The sequence below is a fragment of the Rhopalosiphum padi genome, chromosome 1 (genome assembly GCF_020882245.1).
Source record: "Rhopalosiphum padi isolate XX-2018 chromosome 1, ASM2088224v1, whole genome shotgun sequence".
Taxonomy (NCBI): domain Eukaryota; kingdom Metazoa; phylum Arthropoda; class Insecta; order Hemiptera; family Aphididae; genus Rhopalosiphum; species Rhopalosiphum padi.
Window position 1 is genome coordinate 32,861,139 of NC_083597.1, and position 20,447 is coordinate 32,881,585.

The window sequence follows — 20,447 nt, forward strand, 5'->3', positions numbered from 1 at the left end:
TCGATGACATGAATATTCAATAACAACACACTTCTCACTTGTTATAAATACAGTACTAATTTACCTTAATTTAAAAAATTGATATTAGGCATAAGTGCTATTAACCATAAATTATATTTTAATGATTAAGTAGTGCATATTAAAAAATCAGCCACATCCACCCCATGACAAAATCATTTGACCACCACTGGTTGTTTTAGATTAAGTAGAAAGATAATAAATGTTTTAGTTTTACAATGATGTTATGTACTTTTTTACGCAAATCCTATTTTTTATAAAAACAATTATGAACTATTGACACTACTGCAGTAAAAACTTAAATTTTTCACCAAATATTTCCTTTGGAATTTTCTACAATTCTACATAATATGATTAAATTGTATAATACATATTTTAACAATATTTGTTTGAAAGAAAAAACTAAAAATGTATTGCAAGGTTATTCGTAAGTTATTCTTACTGAAATTAAAAAATATCTGAAAAACATAGATGGAATTTTAGGAGGGTACCAAGGGGGGGGGGGGGGTTATCCCCCCCAAAAAAAAAAAAACTATATGACATTACTATACATGATATTATTTACTCCTATGGCATATCCCCTTGAAAAGTTACAATACTTCCCCGCAGTGGCGTAATTGTGGGGGGCAAAAGGGGGCACTTGCCCCCCCCCCCCTGACAATTTTTTGAAAGCTAAAGGTATATATTTTAACCGATGGGGAGGGGTGTCAGGGTTTTGATAATAATAAATATATTACATTCATTATACATTGCCCCCCTAGATTTTTTCCCAGTTACGCCACTGCAGTTCCCCGGGATAGAAAGTCTGAAATAAACACTGCATATAGACATACATTTTTTATAGTTTACAGTTAACACTTTTACAAAATTTAACAAAATTACAAAAATGTATAAATTATTTTGTAGTTTAAAACTCATAGAATTTTTATGATTTAACACACTGATGGCCAACCTTTTTTTTCGGAGTGCCACTTTGGTAAACAATCATCTCCAAGCGGACCACCAAATATAAAAGTACAATGGTCAGTATATTAACAAATGAAAAAAAAAAACTGATTTATAAATTTGTGACGGGTCACACAAAATAACTTCGCAGAAACACATGAAATAAAAAAAAATTAACTTTAAGTCACATATTTACATTTTTTACAAGAAATTAACATTTGATAGTCATTACGGACATGTTAAATAACTTAAAATATCCCTCAAAAAATTGTTAATTAGTAGTAATTCAAAAAAACATTATTTCTAGACATATCAAACATATTTAAATCATGTACAGTGCTATTTTAAAATTTATCTTTCAACCAGACTCTCAAGTCTCAATTAGGTACCTAAATTCCCAACCAAAGGTACTTTTGATGAAGCAAGGTTCATTTAGTCACTTACACTAAAGCTCACCAGTATAGAAATATATTAATAGAGCTATATACAAATAAATTAAATCCCAGTTTTTTTAAATTTTTTATATCCATGACCGACTCAGTGTGACGGTCGTGTTTGTGTCTATTACTGTAGCTAATTCCACGTGGTAATCATTATTTGATAGTTATTATTCTAACCGATGAACTACATAAACATTAAAAATAATAATTATGATTCGATGTAACATATTTATCTCACTATTCGTTAACCTTATATAATATATCCCAGTGTAAGTGACTATCCGGCGTCATATTATATTATTATTATATTATTGATTATTGATCCTTAAGTCATGAAAAACTCTTTTATTTTTTCAGTTATGGCCCATAATTTTTATAAGCAAACCCGAACTACTACACATTTGCTATCCAATATGGAAAAATAAAATTTATTGAACATACACAACACTAAATAAAATAATCTATTTATTATATACTATTATACATCACAATGACACAATTAACTACGGTATGAAACAATTTACCCCATTTTAACCCATTTAACCTTAGAGCAGTATTATGAAATTATGGTAAATACGGAAACAAAACTTACCTATTGTTCAGTAGAATAATAAAATAAAAATAAAAACTATAGTAAATAAGGAAATAAATATTTAGAGTTAAGAGAACGTTATACCCGCATGCGTTGTCTCTGTCTTCTACTAATGTACATCATACCAAATTTGCGTTCAGCAAAACACGTTTTGTGATGTAAGCTTTAATAGTTTAATAAGGTATCTACTATCAATTTTAAAGGTAAAAATATTATCTAGACATTCTAGACAATGTTATATTATGTTTAGGTAAGGTTGATATTATTATCGTTTTAATGTGAGTTATATCTATTTAAAATATTACAACTTTAAAATGTTCATAAATCACTTTAAAATGATAATATCAATAAAAGCATATGGCATTGTTCAGATAAAATTCTTACCTTCAAATTTGATGGTAGATAAATTTACTTTAATATTAAAGCGTATATCACAAAACGTGTTCTGCCGAACGCAAATTTGCTATGATGTACGTTAGTGTCAGAAACAACACATGCGGGTATAACGTCCTCTTAACGCGATTTCCTTTCAAAAATGCTAATGTTTTAATTTCATAAAAAATAATTTCCCGTTTCTGGTTTCATTGTTTAAATAAATTGGTTGATAGCACAAAAATAGCTTGAAAATTTAAAAACTTACGATTGAAAGATGAAATTTTGAAGATACACCAGTAAATTGTAAATGTGTGGTGTAGTTTGTGTGATAGTTTTGTTAAAAAAAATATGAAATTATCCATAACTTATTATTACTAATAAAAGAGTTAGGCCTTCCCGCCTTCCCCTTTAAAAGGTTTTTTTTAATAATTTGAAATGTACTATCAAACAACGCTAGCCGGTCACTTCCCCAGGACACATTCTAAAAATAATATATTTATTACAAATCAGCAATTAATATCATTTTAAATTCAAACCATACTTGTGAAAGTAATTCAAATCTCTTTGTAAACATTTTTTTCATAATAAATACTAATTCTGTATGAATTTGTTTTGGTGATCTTTTGTAGTATCATGGTCCCGTCCCTTAGTTCACATTTTGAAGGGTCTTTACTCTTTAGGGAATTTTGAATGGTTCTTGTCAAAGAATATAGGGTGACCAAGCAATTCACATTGCTATGAATACATGAATAAATATTAATTATTGAATTAAAATGTAAAATACTATACGGTTTTTGCCGTCTTATGCATGACTAAAATAATTAATTAATTAAACATTAAACCAAAATAAATTCTTAATTAATACACCAACAAATGTGCAAAATGTGTGCATATGACATTATGATGGGTCTCTATGAAAATAGTAATTCATATTAATTAAATATATTAATATATTATGTATCACTTACTCATTGAGTAAATGTAATACCTGCACGTTATATAGATATAAAGTCCGGATTTGAAGGTAACATATTATGTAATAAAAAAGCACTAAAAACTTAAAAAACTGTTGTATATAATACATACTATATATTATATTATAAAAAGCAATTAAAAAAATGTATAAAACTGAAATAGATTTTTACAATTGTCTAATTTATATTAAAAATAAAAATTTACAACTAGATTATTATTATTAGATAAACTGTCTTTAGTGAAAAATTGACGGTTTAGAGTTTATAAAATATATTTTTATACATAGAAAATTAAATATCAACGTCCATCGAAGTAGCTTAAACTTAATACATAAATATAATTATCAAGTTCAGTAATTTTTAAATTATCGTATGCTGTCTCTTCAATTAAAATACAGACAATGAGACAATACAGTGCGTTATAGTTTGATATTTTTTAAACCTTTTTTTTTTATATAACTTTGTTAGACGTTTAATTAACTTACGCTGAAAAGTATTTTATTGATATTTCTACCCACAACTAACATATCCATTGAGTACTTTCTAGTAATTTCAAGTATTTTAAAATAACATCGACAGCTAGGGACGTAATTAGGGGGTGATGAGGGCCGAGGGGGATAGATCCCCCAGATCCTTATTTTACTAATATGTATATGCAATATTTATAATTTAATAGTAATACAATTATAATATTGTATTTTGAAAATGATATAAAGTTTACAGTTTTATTCTAAAATAAAATGTTATCTCACCTCCCTCAAGGCAAATACCTAATTGTTCCACTGTCGACAACGCGTTTTGTCTTCGCAAGCTCTTAACGATTTTTACTGTAAATACCAATACAATAATTATATTGAGATTATTATCAATTGATAAATAATGATTTAATACATAATATAAAAAAAGCTATAAAAATAATGTTTACCTATTAGCATAGAAATAAACTAAAAAATATTTTTATAAAAGAATTATTTTTCCACCTTTATCCGAAACAAAAAAGACTGCCTTCAAATCCTAATCCTACAGATTTATATTAATAATAACCATATACCTGCTGATTGTTCAGTAAAATATATACTCTTACTTCTTACTCTATGATAATATTTTAAAGGATAACTCTATTTAGAACGGCCAACACGTTTAAGACGTATAAACTTATTATTACATAAATATTTTTTCATACCAATGAAATGCATAAATATTTCAACGAAATATTACCTTCACGAAATACTATACGAAAGGCGCAAGCAGACAGCGGCTATAGCTTTGTACTGACTAGGCTCCATGTTTTAAACATCCATATATAAAACAGCGTTTCAACGTTAATATTGTTTTATTTAAACATATTTTAACAGCTGTTATTTTTTTGTAGTTATTTTTCAATTACTAAAATTACTTGGTCAAAGGTTTCTTATCCTTGTATTTTGTTCACAGAAGATCCTAACTGAAAACAAAAACTTTTTTTTTGAACACCAGTCGCACTTGGGTTTATTAATATCAGATTTTTAGTGAATTTAAGTTTTAAACACTTGTAATTTATAAAATATTTTATAATTATCTATCTCTGCATAGCTATGAATTGGTAATACGAGTAATTAATTAAATATAATTAATTATATTTTTTCTATATTATTTTCTATAAAAACTGTATATTTTAGAAATAATTTTCTATTAAGCAGAGTTTACAGCTTGTTAAAAATATTTCATAGGTAATACCATTGATTGTAAATCAATGGTAATACGCAAGTATATACAATCATTATAGATATTAATGATATTATAGGTACGAAATACCTGTTTATTATTTATACACCTAAAAACTGCAAGCAGAAGTGTCAAAAACTTAAAATGTGCTATGTGCAAACGTTAAATGAAAGCCCGAAATCTAGACGACCTAAATACTAGACCTTTAAGGTGTGATTCCTATGCACGCGTCTAGAGACGCGGCGCGATTTGAATTTTGGCCGCGCGGTTTAATATTGATTCCTATGTACGCATCAGGAGACGCGCGGCTTTATATAAATGTATAAATGGAACTAACCTATCATAAGTATTTCCTCAAATAAATTCAGGTTTTCCGAATATTATGGACAGGAATGCTTAGTTAGTATTGAGATACTAAGATAATTAATTTTAATTATCTGGGTCAATAATGTAACCCTGATGTGTGCCTACTCGCGCTTGCAACCAATAATCATTTTAAAAGAATAAGGCACGTATGAAGGATTCAACGGAGGCGTATTAATTGGTAATTATAAATTACTTTTTAGTTTGTATTTTTTTCGTATGAAACAATAGGCATAAATATTTACTTCTGTTTTCATCTATACTATACATATATCCAAGACTGAAGACAGTCGTACACGTACAATCGCGGCACAAACATGCGGACGCACGCGCTTGTTCGCTGTAGAAATAAAAAATAACATGTACGTACGTACCTATATGTTGCACAATATTTTAGGATTTTATCAAATGCATTATATTTTTTCTTATTTTAATATCGTACTACGTACACTATATTTTTCAGTGACCTACAGCGGCGGGCGAGTGGCGCGAAATATTTTCACCCCGTTGATGCACGCACAAAAACGTAGGTACAAGGTACATATAAAGTGAGCTGCACCTATATCCCGCAATGTAAGGTAATGTGCTGCATGCTGTTTTGTTCGAAGGTTACACTTGCGTAAAAATAAATATTTTAAAAAAAATACCTTTTTTTTTTACAGATATTGGCAGTACGCGTGGCGCATATATAAATTTAACCAGTGCGTATATATATATAATATATTATATATAATACCGATACCTATGTGTATACGACCGACTAGACAAAAGCCTGTATAGGCCCGTGACGGACCTGCGCAGGTTTTCGAAAGGTCGTAGGTATACATGACACATGTATAACTAGCATACTTTGCGGATGGAATTCCCGGACGGCGAGCTCGTTTGGCGGCGTGGCGTAACGGACGAGCCTGCTCCGCACGGCGCAATTCGTATAATATTATATACAATATATATTACGCCATAATATATAAATATATATTCGCCCGCCGCCAACGCGAACGCACGACCCAGAGAACCGTCAGGGTTTGCGCCGACATACCGCGCGTTGTTATACTAATATTATTATACTATTGTGGAGATCGAAAAAAATGTTCGTTCGTCCGTCCATTCCGAGCAGATCAAATAGACTCGATTTTTTTCTCTGAAAACATTTTATACCCGACCAAAATCATATTATGGACGTTCGGTTATTATTTTTATTGCGATTATTACTATTATTATTCAAGTTATTCGTTTTGTATATGGAATATTACGTGATGTTTTCGCATTTGATTGTATCATAATAAGTGTAAAATTATTTTTTTACAATAGACATGGTAGTAAAGTACTGCTGTTAGTGCCAAAATGTCTTTTTTCAAAACGTCTACAAGGATCAAATAATATAATAATAATTTTTTAAAAGATCGTGCATCCGAGGTTAAATTAATTTCTTATTTTTCTTAAACCATTTGCCTGGACGTTAACTTAAAATCAACTTATATAATTCCCAATTCAGTTTATTTTGAATTTTCATATTACCCAGATAAGAAAGATATTTTTGTTTATTACTATTTATGACTATTATTAAAGTTATTAGAATTATATGTTCTCAGAATGTAGAATGTAGAATATGTAGAAAAAAGGTAGGTTGTGACTACGACGAATTTTATAATTTTATTTATAGATAGAAACTAGTTTATTATAATAGTAATAAATTAATAATAACTAATTAAATATGAAAAATATTAGTCAGTAGTCACCCTTAAAAACAGTTATATCAACGAGCTCGAAATTATATTATTTTATTATACGATTATCATGGATTGTGGCTGTTTCAATTTATATTTCTAATAAGTGGGCAAATAGATCGAGTCATTGTATAAGTCACTAAAAAGTATAATTGATATGTTAAATTTGAATTCAATGATAAATTATTAGTATTTTACATACGAAAAACGATTCTGAGCGGAGACGGTCGTCAGTCTATATTACCATGTTTATTTTATCATTTATACATAGCTATTATAGTAATTTATTTTACTTTAATTAATACGATATAACTAGAGAATAGCTAAAATTAAATTAAATTTTGAAAATGTCATTGGGAATAGTAAAATATAATAGTATGTGAAATAATTTTATGTCCCTACGAATATACATATTTGAATTCCGACGAAATAACTGAAATCGTTATTTTATGTTAAATATCCAATTTCGTCAAAATTAGAACTTCAAATATCTATAAAAGAAAAATATATTTTCAATAAAATTTTTATATTTTTGGGTTTTAATATGAAATATTTATGATTAATCTAGTATTAAATTTTTAAGTCTTAGCTATAAAAACCAAACATTTTGCAAACTTAATATTTTTACGAATTTTGTCAACATTTCAACTCTAAAATCTTTAAATACTTAAAAAGAAAACCGTTTACCTGTCTGACTGTCTAACATTGCTTTTTATACACACATTGCACATACACTTCAATTTAAAAGCACTATTGTCTTATTTAAATGCATAAATTATGCATTTATTAAATTCTAATTTTTAGGATTTTAAAATAATAAATAATAATCAAGTACTTACTGCTTTAAATATACTTAGTCCAAAAACTTTTTTTAACCCTTTGCAGTCTAAGCGACTATTTTATCATTGTTTTTTTTCGATTTTAAAAACTACTTTTTAATTTTTATTAACAAATTACAATATTAAACTCAACTACAAAAAAAAAATGATAATTATATAAAGGCATCTTGACCTTAGTACGAGCCACGAAGAATCTATGATTAATAAACGCAAGTGACTTATGTACGTCATAACTTAATGTACCGCCCTCATTAAATTCTCGGGAAACGAGTGAGTGAGCGGCGACGGATCGGAACTAGGAAGCGATGATAATACTAAGAAAATACATGCACATAATTATGTAGACTTATCACTGAGATGTCATCGCACTATATAACACTTTAGAGACGACCGCAATTTCCCCAGATGACGACTAACAGTCAACGCTCGCAAATTATCGTGGTTACCAGCTCGCGAGTAACGTAAATCATATATGTATGGTGGTCGCCTCGACCGCAGTATAGTTTCGTTAATCGTGGTCCACATTGTATACAAATTCTAATTCATGGAAATTTTCAATATACTTAAGACTATCTTATTTTACATTTTTAAGATTTTTTGTAATATTTAAGTAGTTAGGTAGTAATTATTATGTTTTTAAAATATAAACCCTAATTTTTTTGATAATTTTTCCAAAAATATTGAACTAAAATTTTATTAAAAAAAAAATTTGAACGAATAGCTTTCAAGATATTGAACTTGGTATATTAAGGTTAATAGGTCCATGATTTAGTTTCGAAGATTTTAGTAATTACTAATTAGTATTAATCTATCAAAATAATTTATAACTTCTTAAAAATCTTTCAAGTATAATAAATATTAAATATTATATGTCTAAGTATATCCAATATTACATATATTTTATATTTTTGTTAAAACATTTTTAAGGACTATTATCTTTATAGTATAAGTATTTTAATAACCAAGTACTAAACTTGTTCCAATTTTGAATTAGGGACATAAATATTTTCAAAAAAATTATTCACTTAATAATATTTAGGTACAGTAAAAAAGAGCGTTTTCATTTTAAAATCACGAGTAGGAAGACCAGTGACCACGGGACACGGACACTGCTTTATTAGTAATACAAAAATACTTTAAGTAATAAGTATATTTAAAAAATTAAAAAATTGAATTTTAAATAAATAAATTATTAAAGGTAAAGATGGGGGTGAGCGTGTTTAGTGAAGCATCCTGTATATATACTCGCGAGCAGGTAATCGCAATATTTTTCATTGTCAATCTATGGAAATCGCGGTCGTCAACGCCCTTGTTCTCTGCGTCTATCGTGCTTACTGCTTACTGTTGCGATGTCGTTCGAGTAGTGTAGTTTATCACTGTCTAATACTCGTGTAGTCATGTGACTGCGGTGTTGTTCACAGAATTTCGATGATACTGACTATTACAAACAATGTGATTCGATGTTGCCGTAAGCTATCTCAAGTTAACTGTTAATTTGTTTTACCGTATATAATATTAATCGTGTCAACATACAAATTTTGTATAATGTTACAGTAAAAATAATATTATACAAATTAAATATAGGTAAATATATTTATTTATAGCAAGTTGGTGCAAATGGGTATTTCGTGGTATTTTTGTAGATATCTTAAGGTGTGGTACTCGGAGGATTTTTCGACGACTATGGCAATTTTAGTTTTACTTCGTATGTTATACATTTTTTACTAAAATTTAGGGTGAGCAACATCTTAAAAACCTCAGAGATAATTCATCAAGTGAGTTTTGTAGGTCTGTTGTTGAAACACAATTTATAATATATTATACAACAAAAATAGAAATGCATACAATACGTTGAGATTCGGTGCCAAATATTGATTTCAAGAAAGCTTGTTGTTTCTCCTCGGTAGGTTCCGCGTTTCCCGTACGCATAAATATTTTTTTGATTTCGTTCCGCCATTTAACCGACGGCACACCGTTTGAATCGATTTCACGTACCCGCGATCCACATCTCGCGGGCGCGGAACGCAATGGTCTGTAATATTATAATCCCAAGCCGGTTTGTTACCCGTGTTCCCATTATGCACAAAGTTCAGTAGTATATATTATTCATTTTCAAGGTAACGTGTTACCAACTTATCCTCTCCTGTTCGTTATTGAACACGCGGAACGCAACACGAAATTTTAACGAAATTAAAGTTTAAAAACAACCCATAACTATTACATAAAATAATAATGTAACATCTAATGGAAATAAAACCGTTGTCGATTGACGGTAATTGACGAACTGATTTTCAAAAAAGTTGCTATTTACTAAGCCAAACCCTATTCGTTGCTATAATATCGCAAAATGTCTACGGACCAAGGACCTCTAAAATATTTTAACAACAAGCCCTTAAAATTGTGATTGCATCATTGAATTGGAATAATGCGTTTCTACGTGATTTGGATCAATGTGTAGTGATTACCCGTTCACAATGCCGTATAACTCGTAATGGTCACCAATTTTATGGCGACAGATGGTATACCGTATTTACCACATTACCACGACCGCAGTCTATATAGTTTACATAACCAACTAGCGAGTAACCGCAAAATTTTTCATTTGTCAGTCACAAAGGCGTACGGCGGCCGTTGACCGTTTATACACGTCACCCAACACTCAATGACTTTCGACCAAACCGTCTTCTTGATTCCCAAGAATTACGCACATGGCACATTAGTCACCTAAACGTATATTATTGTTCCTTTTATTATTATTATCGCTATTTATCGTATTTACGTGTTATATTAAGTATATCAAGGTCCACGGCCAATATTGGGGGGGGGGGGCAGCTATTATAAAATGGACTGTTCGACTCGGAGCTAAATAGAATTTTGGGATCGGGGTTTAACCGGTGATATGCACCGATTACAGTAAGGTATAACATGTACAGACTTTTCCAATCGATCTATTCTTGGTGACCATAATATTTTACACATTAGGTGATAACGATAAATGATTATTAATTATTATATTTTTATTATGCTTGTTATACACGTTAAGTCGTAAAACAATGTTAAATGTCGTGCTGAGCTGTATCGGCACACAAACACACACACATTGGATTAAAGGCATAAACTAGGTAGTTATCACAAATAAAAGGAGCCCCGGCAGAATCAAAGGGTTAAAACCCGCGAGGCACGATGGCGCACCACCGCACCAGCGATTAATCACAACGGCAACATTGCAACAACATGGTGCGTGACCATCATGCACGGCGACAGAGACCGTCAACAAATGACAACGGACCATCACAGACGAAGAACGCCATCGGCCGTCTCCGTGCGTGCCGCGCGACGTCGGGATTTCCCAAACGTAACAACGACCGCTGCCGGGTGTCTCCGATTAGTCAAAATTTTCCGATAATAATGGAGACCTCCGTGCGCCACCAGTCGATATCGACGTGATAGACGAGACCGAGCATTTAAATACGGGTTTGGAGCACAAAACAGCGAATACGCTCTCGTGGCTCAATGGCCAACATCTGGTACCAACGGGAACCTTTTGAACTCAAGCGAACAAAATTACAGTCCGCACAGAATTCAAGAGATCACCGGGGGTTAGATTATTATAGTTACACATAATGTATGGAATATAGATATATAATACGTATATGCTGGTGGGTTTTTAGTTTTTACTAATAATCAAACATCACCTCCATTGGCTTGATTTGACCTGATCATGATCAGGCTAGTCTTTCTAGTCTTTAAAAGCTGTCAAAATATATATAATTATAAATTATAGGTATATAACTTGAGGCAGTGCCGCAATAACCGGGTGTGTTGCGTGTGTCAAACACACGGGCCCAGGGCCCCAACCTATAATGGGGGGCCCAATGATAAAAATTGAAAAGTATGTAGAAAGAAAAAAATAAAAAGATTTTGTTATAATAATATAATAATAATTAATAATTATTGAACAATAGATCGATTTTGTCTTGTACAACACAACGTTATCGTATATTAACGTTTCTTTTGCGGCCCGTATAACCGAAATTAAAAATAGTTTGGTTGCAATTGATTAAAGCGCGTCATGCGAAGGAACGCGTATTTTGACCGGCCTATATAGTATGAGTTGAGAGATCCTTTTCAAAGCTTAAACTTATCAAAAATTACTTACGAAACTCCATCGGTCAAGAGAGACTTTCAAGTATAGCTTTGCTTAATATTGAAAGACAACAAACAAATGATATTAACATAGAAAATATAATTGACAATTTTGCCAACAAAAAGGCAAGAAAAAAGAATTTTTTAAAGTGAGTAATGTATTTTTTTTTCAATTTTTTAATTGGCTGTTAATGCTTATGTATAGTGTGTTCAATTAAATTGTTACTTGATAATTATTTATATTTAAAATTAATAAAAAAAGGTTACAAATTATTACATTTATTTATTTGTAAATACATACCTGTATGTGTTTTCCTTATGTTAACCTTATTTTTGTTTATATTTGTATGAGTAAAAATTCAAAATTCCAAAGTATGTTTTCAAATTTGGAAAAATTTATTTTCAAGACGGGGGGGGGCATTAATTTTATTTGCACACGGGCCCAAATTGGTGTAGTTGCGGCACTGACTTGAGGTCTGTAGCTTTTAGGAGTATCTACGCTTAAACATATCAAAAATCATATTTTAATGAACGCTTATGTATCAAGAACGGAGTGAACGTGCTTCGAAATCTTCATGTGTGACTGTGGAGTATGTATGGATACGTGTATTACTCTTATTACACACTAGCTGAGACCATTTCAGATGTGTATTCAGGCCTCAGGGGTCCTATGCACTGTAAGGTTCAAAGAGATCGCTCTCTGTGACACTTTTGTATGAACATAATATTTGTGTTCATAATTTTAGTCTAAATCTGAAAGTTGTAATATAGCTACTCTTTGTAATCAATGGTTAAAAGAGTGTCATCATTAGAATCTTACCATATAATATGTCTTATTATATATATATAGTCACTCAGATGCTTATATTATAATATGGCCATCTGTCATTATATATCGTTATGTCCTTATGTAAATAATCTATTTTATGGATTCGGACGATATCCAACGACTATCGTCCAGATCTCAACAACTACATGCTTTCGGCTGTGGTCATGAGTTGTGTAATATATAAATTCAGTGAAATAGTTTTTATTCTTAAATAATAAAAATATTCTTTCGAGTATTTCCAATGTATTAATTATTGTGTTCTTGATTAATATTAAATTATAAATATATCAACATTAAATCTATTTTTTATTCCTTGATTCATCTAATACATGGTAAACTAGCAGTTGAATTAGGGTAAGTTAATTAATCATAAATTAAATCCTCGTATATATATATATGTGTGTGTGTGTGTGTGTATGTATTTACATGCACATACATATATATTATATATATACACGAGAAGGTAGTAAACTAGATTATGCACGTAATATATATAAACAATAAATAATATACATAAATAATGAATTATATATAATTAAAAAGGGTAAATACATATATATTACGTACATGCTCTATTTTTATATTACTACAAGTGCCGCACAAACCCGTAGCTCGTAACACGCAATAAAAAAAAAAAAAATAATAAAATAAATAAATACATAAATATTAATTAAAGAATCTAAAAAATTGTATTTAACCACTCTCGAACATCAAAATATCAAATGGTCAACAAAAGTGTAAACTCTTGTAAAACTTGATGATAATTTAAACATAAACACCCTTTTCAAAAAATATTAATAAATTACTATAACTTCAATTAATAATTAAACTTACCTAACAAAGCATAATCACCACAGGCACAGATCCCGAATTAAAAAATAAACTAAAACAATACCTTAACGGAGAATCGAAACTAAACGATGTTATCAATACTTTTAATGCAAACGGAATACACAACACAAAAAAAACCATTTTATAGGCTTAGTACGTGTCCGGTCTAATTTCAGAAAACATTGATACATTTAAAAAAAAAGTATAAAATATAGCAGCTTGCAAAAATGGGTGGTCTGATGAAGAAAATTTAAAATTTTAACAGACTTTCTGTTAACCTTCTATGTTTCTATGATATCAATGAATCAAATGTTAGAAAAGGTGACACAAAATGAGCTGATTTAAAAAGTAAACTAGAGTGTGCACGTAAATACGTAATATATAGATAAACAATATATACCTAATTAATTATTATGATTACTTATGAAATACATATATATTGCGCACACATTATATTTTTATATTAATGCAAAGTAACATTACTTCAAATAGTCTTCAATGTTTATTAAAGTTTTAAAATGATCATACAATTTTAAACGTTTTTCGTCATTCACCCAAGTTGATAAAAATAATTTGGTTATTTAATAAAATATTCTTTACTGTTGGTAAAGAGTTATTATTTGGTTAGACATAGACAGACATTTTTACATTTGGACTTTATTAGATATTTATTAACAATGTATTAATTGTATTATTGTTTAATTATAACTTATAAGCCACGAATTAAATATGGAATAGGTATTTCATATTATATTCTAGATTAGCTCAAACAAAAACGTACAATATGATATATTATATTATATAATAATCAAACTCATAATAGTTACTAAAAGTAATTTTAGGTTAGTTAAAGGATTTGTTTTGGACATATTTGTATGCATTTGTTACGGAATTTTTAAAATCATTAACTTTCTAACCCTATATTAATGATCAAGACGATCAAGTAATATTTATTCTATGCAGTATTATAATATTTATATGTTCTTCTACTAACGAGCATTACGTCGCTAAATACTAGGTAACTCGATTACAAAATCATATTTTTCAACAATTAACAATGATAATATGATGCAATACTGTAATAGTTAATTATTTTTAGTACTCGTAATAATTAAATATTTCATATTCCTCACCACTTTGTTGCTGATAATAACGCGCAAAATTGAATGTTAAAGGTAACCGTTCGGTTCAAACTGTAAAAGTGGTATAAATTCCAACAAATCGGCCGATTAATTTTTATAGACTAATTAAATTATAACCTTCGTGGCTCCGTCGGGTTTTTGAAGGCGACCTTACTCAATAAACATCAAAGCAAACCGCTGCCCCGGCCAAAGCTAAGCTGCGATTGAAATAATTATAGTTAAAAACGTATTCGAGTATACAATATTATTATTAATGATTTTGTTTTGTATATAATATTACATAATGCATACTTGTATATTATAATGTATTATTCAGACTTGGGCAATACATTTTTAAGAAGTATTTGGAATTGTAAATACTCGAATACTTCATAAAAATATAGTATTCCGAACACGGAATAATAAAGTAATTTGAATACTGTAAAAGTATTCCAATTCCAAGTACTTTAAAAATTAAAAATTGTGATAGATAAAAAAAAAATGATACATGTCTTCCGGAAAATGTGAAACAATTACCAATGTTATAAAATATTGTATTTGTTTATATAACTGTAATATTTTATTATTTACAACATATAATAATAAATATTAAGCTTTATAAGTATTATACATACAAATAATATAAAAGTATTCCGATTATAGTATTCAAGTCTGATATAATTGTAAACAATATATGTTTTAATTAAATTCGAAATAATTGCATCAAAAATAAAAACAACGAATTCCGATGAAGTTATTGTAACTTCTGGTCGTTATTGATTAGGTTAGTGTTCATTGCATCGGAAGCGAACAATTTCGTTTCTTTTTTTAACCAAATTATACTTATAAATAGTTATAAATTATAATAAGTACAAGTATGTATAATCAAAGCAATCAATTAATATTTTTTATAACCTACCTGTCTTACCCGATACTCTAAAGTATATTAGTTGTAATATAAAAACTCGTTTCTTTCATTTCTAGGTATAAATTATAAACTACTTAATTTGTTATATTTATAAATAATTATATGATTAATACACGGGAGCTAACTAATTATATAAACAAAATAATTTATGACGTATTATAAATATATATATTATTGTATAACATTACTGTGAAATTAGTTGAAAACTGTGTGATTGTTTTTTTGTGAACTTTGTAAAATTTGACAAATGCGAAATAGGTAAATACGTCAAAATGTACACTATATTATCACACACCGCTTGTTTTTATTACACAAATATTAAAATTTATTGCGCAGTTAAATATTATATTTTAAAAATCATTTTTTACAATAAAAGTAACTTAAATTAAATTAGTTATTTATCTTTTCATAAAATAAATTCTTTATTAAACTTTTTTAATCAATCTATTGACATGATCCAACGCTTTCATCGAATATCAGAATATTTGTTAATACTTTTATGAATTTTATATAATTTTAACATAAATAACTACTTTATATTTACCTACACACATTTATGTTATCAATAAAAATGAAGGTAATTGAATTCGAGTAATTATCTATTAAACATTGAAAATTGTTGTTATACAACATTAGTTACAAACATTTTAAGTGTTTTACTGTTTGAATTTATTTATTCATATTATATATATATATATACTGTTATAGATGGGAAACACATTTATATAATATTATAATGTACAAACAACTGTTGCACAATCAATTTATATTATTTTTACTTAAAATAAATACGTCTCGACTCGCAAGACCAACGTCGTAGAAATAATCATTCCTCTGAAGTGAAATATTTGTTTGATATTTGGAAAACATCTTGTTCAGTCCGTGTTTGCACTAAATTACTAAAACCATTACCTTCAGTATTGGAGTATAGTTGGTATTATATGCATAAATCAATTCCTAAAAAGGTGAATTGAAAAATTTAAAAAAAATGTACAAGTAAAGAAACTCGTTGCGTAAATCGACCTGGTTTGGTCGATGGATTTTTTTGACCTTCAAAACAGATTTTTCATTCGAAATCCGTCCCAATCGCGAATTCGTATATCCACGCGCTATTTGATCCGTTTTCATCACGTCATTTACATGGTACATGCCCACGGAGATTGCCACCCTCCACGCATTTCGATTCAAAACAGTATCAAAGAATTGAAATTGTTTTGCAAGTATGTAATAATTGCTAATCGTATTTTGCTAGTGGCGAATACACTAATTTAAAATAAATACTTTTTTGGGGGAGGGGGAGTCATTTTCATACATTTCATACATTCTTGACTAACTTTAACAGATATTTTTCGAAATGCCATCGAACAATTTAAATTAATTTAGTGAATTTTATTATGTTAAAAGAATTGTTATACATGTATTGTTTATGTGTCGTAATTACAAAGGGTTTGGGTGTCGTATCCAACCAAATGAGCTTTTATTAAAAAAAAAACTGATTACTAACCACATTATTTTATTAATATAATAATACTACTTAAGAATCATAATTTATAGAAATAATAAAAAAAAAAAACTCGAATTTCCATGTTATTAATTAATAATTATTGTTTAAGTTATTTAATGTTATTTTTTAGGTAGTATAGAATATATTCAATACAAAAATAATGATAACATATTGTGGCAAATAATACATGATTCTATGATGATTGATGATTTAAAAACTAATGTTATATACCTATTTATAATATTTGTAACAAAATTGGGTTATTAAAATGGAAAGAGCTAAATAATATCTGAAATATTTTTCAGCTAAAAATATTTTATCCACAATTACAATTTACAAAATTCTTTGAATTATATAATATATAGAATATAGATTATGCTATGGAATATAGTAAACTGCATTGCGGTAACAACTATAAAATGTTGATTCCTGTCACGGTCGAATCGGTCGATGTTATTGTATCATTTAAAAATGTAATTTTATGTTGATGTGCATTTTACTCACCACACATACATGTAATAGTTGCGTTGAGTGGTAGGTACTTGTCGTTTTTTGTAATACATAAAAAATTGTTTTTGGTTATAATATACTAATTTATTATTCGTACACAAAAATTGTATTCCCTCCATCTAATATACACATGAACACAGTTAAATTACGCTACTATTATGTGTAATGTGTATACTGTACATTATATATAACATATTATAAGTATGTAACTAATCCAATCTGATTTTTAAATTAAATAAATTAAGTATCAATTAATTTACATAAATATAAGTTAATGTGTTTAGTTTCCAACCCATAAAAGTTTTGAACTTTTAAATTGTTTTTTTTCGTTTCAAAAATGTCTACCTGAAAAAAAATTGTACTCAACTCCACACCAATTATTGCTTGGCCTCGAGAAGTTAATTCAAATTTTAATTCTGGAAACATAAAAATTGATACTTAATGTTTTCATACACTTATAGATTGATTTATAATATTACAGTCCATACTAGTTAAACAGAATATAAAACATATATCATATATGTTTGTCTATTATATGGACTATGATAGTTGTTTTTCAGTATTTTCTAACTTATCACACGATCATATTATTGCAGTGCACTATAATAACCGGTAAAACGGACCTTTTGACAACAAAACAACTGAAATCGTTTATCATGCAAAGGATATTACTTATTACTTATTACTTATATGAGTTATATGTATATTGTATACATAGTATATTAAATCGGTTTTGAAATATCTACCTGCAGTCAAAAATTACGGTTTTACCCGTTATCGTCTAAGAAAAACGAGGCACTAACTTAAAAAGTCTATATTAGCATATTACAGTAGCTGTACGCGCACACCGGTGGTCGAGACCTTTATTTTAAATAAATAATGATAAATACGAAGCGGAAACAACACGCACGTGCGCACTTCCATAAGATATAAAATACCGATTTCCCAGGGAAATATGATAAATTTAAAATACCAATATTGAGCGTAGAAGTATATTGTAATACCCACTTCTTATATATTATTTATAAACACGTTTGCGTATAATATGAGTGAATAAGTATAAAAAGGCGTTGGGATCAAATCGTGTGATATCTATCACTGCTACAGTGGAGCTATATACACCCGCCTTTTTTACGTATAATCTAGTTGCATGTATATTATATATTTTTGCCTATTCAATAAAGTTTTATTTAAAGTAAATATCAACATCATATTAATGTAGTATGAATTGGACTGTTTTGAGTTTTGGCAAATCAACAAACTGTTTATAAACAGCGTAAGTTCAATTATTAGTTTAATTTGATAGAAATAATTATATTTGTCAATATTCAATCATTTTCTTTTCTTTTTATGATCGTATCCCATCACTTCTCGGAACAGCTGGTTGCTTGGGGAATTGTTCAGTGAGCCAAATATTTAATAATTTAATAATACCTATACAAATTTTACGCTCTATATAGTCGAAACAATTGTAAACTTTGTAAAAGACTTTAATAAGCTTAACAAAATTTTCAAATTAAAAACATAAAAATTAAAAAAAAATGTTTGTGAATGAGAAATACAAATTTAGTTTATAGCATAACTCACACGGTGTAATAAGGTTTACAAATTATAAATAAAATAGTGCTTTTTTAAATTAAATTCTCAAACTATCTCGAACAAAGAATTGAGTAATGACATTACCATAGTCATATATCGGAAGTGCTTGAAAAAGAGGGAGGGGAGATTATAAAAAAATTATTGTAACTATTCAGTATTTAGACTCTTGAATATAATAACTCTTACATCAATTGTGAAGATGCTCAAAACATAACAATATAAATATATTTTTTTAATTTTGTCATTATAATTATTTTAATAATTTGTTTCAAGATTTGAACAATATACCATATTATATATTATTATAAATTTTCATTTAATAAGTGCTTGTTATATTTTTTCATGGTATCAGTGTGATAAAACTGTGCTAAAACTTACTCATTTTTATGCTCTAGCTGTGACATTATATATTATGTTACCAGTACTACACAATTAAAATATTTTACTTTTTTTTAAATCAATATTCAGTCAGAGATGACTGTATCCAAAGATAGGAACACTATCAAGAACTGTCGAAAATAAAATAAATTGCGATAAAAAAAAAAATTTAATTTATTAACTAACTTATTTGAACGTTTGTAAGTAGTCAATAGACAATGTCAATATCTTAGCCAATTATCTCGATAACTTATGAACGCAGTTTTCGGCTATGCGTAAAATGAAAATGTGACTATACGTACGCAAGACAAGTATTACATTACAAGACAGACAAAACACATTTCTATCTAAAAATAGATATACTATACTAAAATGTTCTCGAAATTATATATAAACTATTTAAATTTTATCATGTTTATTTTTTAATGCTTTGTACAATTGTACAGTAAAATACTATTTTCCTTCACCCTCCCACAAAAAAAAAAAAAAATCTTTCGAATATACGCCTATAGACTAAACACGCAATAAAGTTTATAAGTAACTGAATTTATTTATATTTTTCTAAAATAATAACTGATAAGTAGTCAATGGATTGTGGTCAGAGAAATAATTTAGAAATAATTG